This window comes from Trichosurus vulpecula, chromosome 4, assembly GCF_011100635.1.
Source record: "Trichosurus vulpecula isolate mTriVul1 chromosome 4, mTriVul1.pri, whole genome shotgun sequence".
NCBI lineage: Eukaryota > Metazoa > Chordata > Mammalia > Diprotodontia > Phalangeridae > Trichosurus > Trichosurus vulpecula.
Window position 1 is genome coordinate 262,943,146 of NC_050576.1, and position 8,244 is coordinate 262,951,389.

The window sequence follows — 8,244 nt, forward strand, 5'->3', positions numbered from 1 at the left end:
GCGCTTCTGACCTTAATCTCCCCATGTAGATTGACATATGGTTGGTGAGTAAGGAGCTCTGCTCTTTGTCTCTTTCCATTTGTTCTTTCCGGCTCTTAAGTGAAGGCTTTTCAGGCTCAGCTATGACCATGAGAATTTTGAATGATCAGGAAAGTAAGCTAGAAGTCTGGAAGCTGGTGTTCATGTTTATTTTACAGACAGCTGAGCTTGGCGTGGGGATCAAAGTCAGTCACTTATCCACTGATTATACCACATTCAGAAACGACTTGATGGGGCAAATGTTCACAGAAATCCTTTAAGAAATGAGCCCACTCTCCCCATCTCAGAGGGTTGTTTTGAGGGGCAAATGAGAACATTCGGAAAGAACTTGGCGCGATGTCTGGTACATAGAAGGCACTTGATTAATGCTTTTTGCCTCCATTCCCATTCCTTAATGTATGAGGAAATTATATATATATATATATATATATATATATACACACACATACACACACACATATATATATACACACACATATATATGTATATATGCACATACATACGCATATATGCATGTGTATGTATGTATGCACACTTACATATATACACGTATACATATATATACATGCACACACACACACACACACATATATATAAACATATGTCCATACACACAGACACACACATATATTTCCTCATACACAGCTTATACTATATATTATTATACTATATATTATACTATATTATGCTATATTTTTTTAGTAATTTTGCCCAAGCTAACTGATGCCAATTGGTTAAATTATATTGGAGTGCTAACCACTGAAAGGTATAGGGAGATACTAATTGTAACTGGTGATTGATACTGGGGAGAACAAAACACAGGAAGCTCAAGCCAATAATATTAGAGAAGCATTCTCAAGGCTACCCTTAGAACCTTGAAGGCGAAATGTAGCCAGCTGTGAACCCTCTCGGGGACTGACTCATCAATGTGAATGGGAGTCGGGATAATCATAATTAGAATTTAAAAAGACTACATTGCTTGACTATATCTGTAATACATGTGTTACGTGGAGAGTAAATCCTGTAAGGTCTCATGGGGGTGGAGGGATGACTATTGATGCTACTTCATATATTGGAATATATTTTGTTTTCACTGAGCTTGTATTGCAAAAGCCTTAAGACAGAAGAATTGCAAGCACATAGATTTAGCACTAGAAGAAACTGAAAGGGTTTGGCTAGCCCAACTCCTTCATTTTAAAGCTAAGGGGCTGAAATTCAGGATGGATAAGTGACTTGACTGAGTTCTCATAGGCAGCAGAGCTGGGATCCAAAGCCTAGAACTCTAACACTGAATCCAATACACTTTCCATGGTATCATTCCCGTTCCTATAATATAGTTAGTGTCAAAGACAAGGGACGATAGCGTTTGGGGGCCACTATAAGACCTATAAGATTCCCAAGGAATCTCTTCCCCTCTAATTAAAAAAATGACATGAGGAATCATGAGTTGACTTGTCATTTCTGGGTACTTGATCTTATCTTATTCTGCTTTCTGATGTGTGGCCTTATAACAAATAGATCCACTACTAACTAATGGCAGTGAAACCAGCTTCAGATTATCCAACTTTATCGAAGCTTTAGTTGTATGCCAGATGTTTTCAAAAACAGTTGAAGGGATAATTGATTTACTATTATTTCATTTCTTCAGTTTTCATAGTTCTCTGGAAATGAAAATTTAATTTTCATTCGTTCCTTCAGGGTTAACTTTTGGCGAGTGTTAATTTACCTCTGCACAATTACTCTTTCATGCCCTCTAATGGTAGCATGAGGGAATGCATCCCAGGAACACAAGAAAACCAAATTATAAGGACAGACAAAATGACCTCTACGAAGAATTGTAACAGAAACAACTTTTGTATATTGTGAAATTTTGCAACAGTAATCATTCCACATTTTTGCTGACAAAATTTTATGAAGTTCCTAGCTTTTGGTTGATCTTTAAAAACAAACAACAAAAAAACCTACCTCCTAATTTTATGGTATCTTATCGGTTGGATAAATCTCATTAGCTTTTTTTGTCATCCCTTTCTTTTGCATGTATTTTCAGGAAAAAAGATGAATATTTTCAAAACACCCAGAAGAACCCAAATGCATTGTAAATCAATGGGATAAACCTTAAGGATATCATAGTTTTACTTTTTGTTAGGCAAGCTATGGGAAATGGAATGGAGGAAATTAAACATGCTGCCTTTGAACCTCTCTCATTCCTGTATAAACACTGCAGAATGAATCTGTGGTAAAGAGATGAAAGGAGAAAACCATTGCTCACTGCTAAGTTTCTGAGGTAGCCAGCGAAGGAGACAGCACCTCAAACACCATGGTGCCTTCCCTCCACTTCCCTCTTCCCACCCCCATCCCTTACCTAAGATGCATTGGCAACCATCCAAAAAATTAAACTTGGTTAAATTCCAAAGGAGAAAAGTCATCAAATCCTAAAAATGAGTATGCACCAGTTCCTTCTGCTTACAAATAATAGACAGGTAGGTGCTATTTATTTCCTGTTTTGTCCTTCATTCCTCTGCTTTGCTTCATCTGGCATACTTCCCTCTGCTCCAGACTCCTGACTTGGAGCCAGTTGCAGTTGATTTGCTTCACTTGCCATCCCAGAAAATGTGGCTTTTGTTCTTGATGATGGCAGGAAACAGAATGAAGGCATCTGCCTGCTCATTGGAAAAGAACATTTTTTTTTCCTTTTAAAAATATGTCTTGGGCTGGGGACCTAGTGTTGTTTGCCCTGAAAGAATTAAATTGCCTTGTCAGTATGCAGTCTGAATTTTCTCTTGCTTATCTGGCATTGGCCTGCAAAGAAAGAAAGAGAAAAGCACAAATAGTGATATAACTAGGCATAATTGCTTATGGTATCATTAAATACATTTGCTCCTACAAACTATATTCATTAAGTTATTACCATCTAAACGTCCTCAAGAATTTTAGAGGCAATGAATGGGAAAGAATCATGGGGAGCATGGGATATTTCTGTAATGCTCTCTTTATACAGAGAAAAATTTGAATGGATGGGAGGATTGGAAGGGACTGAAAAGACCTGAGTTCAAATCTTGACTCTATCCTGAATATGCCTAATGAGTTTTTTCAATGTCTTTGTCAGTCATCCAAAAATATTTATTAAGCACCTACTATGTGCCAGGCACTATGTTAAACGGGGAGGATACAAAGCAAAAGATAGCCCTTGCTCCCATAGTCTAATGGGGATGCATATTATAATACACCCATACACACATTATAAACTCTAGTCAATCAAAAGAAGGCCCTAGCATGAAGGAGGATTGGGAAAGGCTTCCTGAAGGATATTGGCCTTTGTGTGAAACTTGAAGGAATCCAGGGAAACCAGAAGGTGGAGATGAGGAAGGAGAGAGTTTCAGACATAGGGTAGAGCAAATGAAGATGCTCAAAATTGCAAGATGGAGTGTTTGGAGGAAGGAAGAGCAAGGATGCCAGTGCCACTGGATCAAAGAATATGTATTGAAGTGTGAGCTATAAGAAGACTGGAAAAGGGAGGAATGGCTAGGCTATGGAGGACTTTAAAAGTCAGACAGGTGGTGTTCTATTATGTCCTGGAGGCAAAAGGGAGCCCCCAGTGTTTATTGAATAGATGAGTGACATGGAGAGATTTGTGCTTTAGGAAGGTCAATTTGATAATTGAATAGACTGGAGTTGGGGAAGACCTGAGGCAGGGGGACCGACAGCAGGCTATTTCCAAAGTCTGGGAGTGAGGTAAGAAGGACCTGCATCAAGGTGGCTGACGGGTCAGAGCACTGATGGAAACCAGAAAATGTAGAATCCGTTAGCATTTGAGCATCACATAGCTATATTATCAGTTTAATGGGTAAGCTTTGTAACAGAATATAAAAATGAACAGTAAGATAGATTTATCTTAACATAAACATATTTAAATGTCTTATAACAAGGAGACATAACTTGTTTTCTGACATGGGCCCGTTTGTCAAGTCTGGTGAAACCAATGGACGCTTTCTCAGAATAATTTTTTATAAATTCATAAAATAAAATACGTAGGCTTAGAAAAGGAAACAATTACATTGAAATATAAAAAGGCTTGTGGATCACAACTTAAGAACCTCTGAGGCTTATAGAACTATGTGATACATATGAAATCTGGGTACAAGCATCAGCAACGACATGGGGAAAGATTTTTATTCCATTTTCCTTTTGGGGAACCCAAGGCACAAAGAAAAAGGGATTTACTTGATCATACAACAGAGGAGACATAAGTCTACATAGGCTTGAGGGTTCAAAGACCTAGAGCTAGAAGGTATCTCAGGGACCACATGGTCCAACTCCCTCATTACAGATACAAAACCTGAAGTGCATTGATTTTCCCAAATTCACAAAATGAGAATCAAAATTCATTCCTCTGACTCATATCTTCATCTTTTTCCTTGAATATGAGAGTAGGGGTAGCCAGGTGGCAAAGTGGATAGAGCACGAGCCTTGGAGTCAGGAGGACATGAGTTAAAATCTAGCTCAGACACTTGAACATAGGATCTGTGTGACCCTGGGCAAGTCACTTAACCCTGATTGCCATCCACACCAGCCTGAATAAATAAATAAGAGAGAAACTATCATTCCTTAAAATGTTTGTACATGCATAAGTGTTTTGTTGTTCAGTTGGTTCAGTTATGTCCGGCTCTTCATGACTCAGTAGATCTCTGAACATGGGATTTTCTTGGCAAAGACATGGGAGTGGTTTGCCATTTCCTTCTCCAGTGGCAAATAGAGGTTAAGTGACTTGCCCAAGGTCACACAGCTAGGAAATTTCTGATATTGGATTTGAATTCAGGTCTTCCTGACTCCATTCCCAGTGCTTTATCCTCTGTATTACCTAGCCATGTGTACCTACACATCTCTCTCTCTCTCTCTGTCTCTCTGTCTCTCTGTCTCTCTGTCTCTGTCTCTCTCTCTCTCTCTCTCTCACTCTCTCTCTCTCTCTCTCTCTGTCCCTATTCTATTTCTCTTTATGTTTCTCTGTCTCTGTGTCTCTCTGGTTCTGTCTGTCTCTGTCTCTCTCAGTATCTGTCTCTCTGTCTCTGTTTCTCTCCATCTACACAATACTATTCCTGAAATAGCCTCATCTATATACTAATTTCAGGGGTTTGTTCTTGTCTGGAGAGATATAGATGGGTCCTGCAATTTGTTTAGGAGAGAAACTATGATTGGGAAGATCTGAGGGAGGAGGATGGAAAGGCATTTTTATTCCCCATGTCCCTCTTACCTCACCAGGAAAGGCTTGGTCATCAGGAAGAGTAACCACCTTGAAATTGTATGATGTACCAGAGGAGATCAATGTAATTGTCTCACCCTACTTAATCACTGGTGGCTAGGCCCACGCCGCAGGGAGTATGCAAAAGAAAAAAAATCAACTTACTTTCTAATATCTTTATCCTAGTTTAAAAAAAAAAAACTTCTCTGAGTCGTTCATCTGAAAGAATGATATTGTTAAATTAACAGCTATTAAAGGGATAGAAGATGGAAAAAATGTGAGTTATTTTCTTTCTTTTCATTTGAGAGGCTCCTAAGGGCCCCCAGAACAACATTGTTATGGTTTCAAGCGTGTTTGCATGTTGCTTGTGGAAGGTTTTCATATTATCACTCTCTAATTTGAATAAATTACTTTGTCTTTCAATTTGAATCTGAAAATAGGAGGAATAGATGGCTTGGTGTTTTCCATTCTGACTAAGTATGCATTTCTCATCGATTCCTCCTAAAGGAACTCACTGACTTCAATAGGTGGGAGAAACCGAATTTTGCTGTATATTTTCCTGGAGGGCAGAGAAATATCTTCTTTATCTCATCCCCCCACCCCCAGCCCCACAACGATACTGTGTTTTTATGATGCATCTGGCTTTTCTGTTCCAGCCATTCTCTTTTCTTCTAGTACCTTCAAGCAATAGTCCCAGATAAAACTGCTTTTTACTGTGTAAGCAAGTTAATTTTTCCTTCATCTCATTTTGTGATATGAAACCTGCGTTGGTTGTTTTTTTCCCCACGAGATGGAAGGAGGACGACAGCTTGGCATATTGGCAATATTCAATACCTCTTTAGATCTATAGGATTCTATTTCCATTGGGTCCATTAGGTCCAACTTTCTCATACCTCTGAGGAAATTGAAGTTATTGATGGTTGTATAAAACAAAAGTTCCTTGAGGGCAGGTATTGTTTCATTTTGGGTTTTGTATTCCCAGGGCATGACCCAGTGCTTGGCATAGAGAAGGCACTTATAACAATTAACCCTTCTTGAACTGAATTGAGTTATGTATATACTTAGAGCAATTCATCCAATTTAAAAAGTACTAAGGTGACTCATTTCTAGGAGTCAATGGGAGCATGGAGAGTTAATAAGTGTTCCCTGAGGCCTTGTAGGTATAGAGAACTGTGCTAATACTTGGGGATGACAAAGAGACCCGATTATTACTCTCTGGAAGCTTATAATGTAATAGGGAGATTCAAACATACATAAGAATATTTGTGGAACACCATTTTAACAAGTATTTAATTGTAAAGTTTTGTAAGTATATAGTCCATTCTCTTACAGGGTAAGTCATTATAAAGGAGGACCCTCTGAGGGTCAGTAAGGTGTCTCTTCTCTAATGTTATCACCTTGAGCCCTCATTCCAGTGTCATTCCCTCCTGTTAACTCTCAGTAATGAATTCTCCAGTTTCACTTAATTAATTAACAATTGTTTCCATTTTTTCCAAAGGGTATTTACTTTAAACATATTTCAGGAACAGAACAAAAATATATTCTGCTACCTATCCCCAACACCTGGAATCACAATTTCCCTTTTATCACCTCAGTTCTTGGAGAGAGTGGGCTCAGATTTAATTCAGTTTCTATATAGCAGTTGCCCAGCCAAATTTACAGCCAAATGTGTCAAAGACACTGGATAAGTCATCTTCTCAGTTGCCCTGGCTTGGGTCTTGAAAGTAGTTCCATGGGGCATTGATACTGGACTGGTTTGCCACAAACCTGACATGGCCTCTTCTCTTGGACCTCAGGTAGCTCACTCTTGTGACCCTTCAGCATTAATGAAGTCACAGCCATCTTCCATCTTCTTCACCTAGAAGGAGTGAAGAATGGACACAACAAAGAATGGAATTGATAACAGGGTCAAGCACTCTTAGTTTCGTGATGGCTCTAGCAGAGAGAGGGCTTTCTCCACCTGTAACTCCTCAGCAACTCATTCTCTGTCCCCAAGGCCCACAAGTTGAGAATAAGCCTGTGCTGAGGACTTGCGCTGTTTCCCTATTACTTTTTGAATGGATCCCAGTTATGGCTTCATAGCCAATCAATGTGTATCCTCTTAACTACATGACATCAAACTAGAAACAGCTACAGAATGTCTGGGTAGGCACCAAATCTCTTCAAATTAGTTCTATTATACATTATCACACCCAACTATATAATCCATCAACATCTAGTCACATCTTGGTTTAGAGAGACCCGCAGCTATTTTGGAAATGCAAGTCCTGGCCTAGTTTCCTCAGGTCATCCAAGCTTAATGGCATAAACTGGCAAATACTCAGAGGTGCTTGCTCCATGGTTCTTCTGCAGGGCAAGCAATAGTTTTCAGCTATCCAGTTCGCCTTGGTACTAGCTTCAGTGGCCGGATGCTAGGTCTGACCTTCCGCCTTAGTACAAAAGTCCTTTTTGTGTAGGGATTCAAGTTTCATGATTGTTGCTGGCTACAAACTACCCCTCATAGATTTTCATGGCTCTGATATTGTACTTACAGGTAGAAAGTCTTTTTTTTCCTAACTCAAATTCATCTTGGTACTGGAAGGACAATGAACTCCTTCCTTGTGTCTGCTCCAAGTTCTCTGAGTCAAAAGGGGTGTTTGTAGGGCACATAGGATCCTAGATAGTATGAAGGCCCTCAGATACGATTTAATACAATGACTTTATTTTACAAATGAGGAAACCAAGGCAAAGGGATTTTGTGTCTTACCCAAGGTCATACTGGTAGTAATACATATCAAAGACAATGATCAAACATAGGAACTCTGACTCTGGAGCTAATGCTCTTTCTACAATTCAACGATAAAACTGGAATTAAGTTTTGGTTTTTTTTGTTATAACTTAAGGGCCTCTCAGCTGGACGTGATATCTTCTATGGGTTGAGTTACTTTGATGTGAAGGACTGTTACCCAAGAGTGGAGTGAGGAGAGATA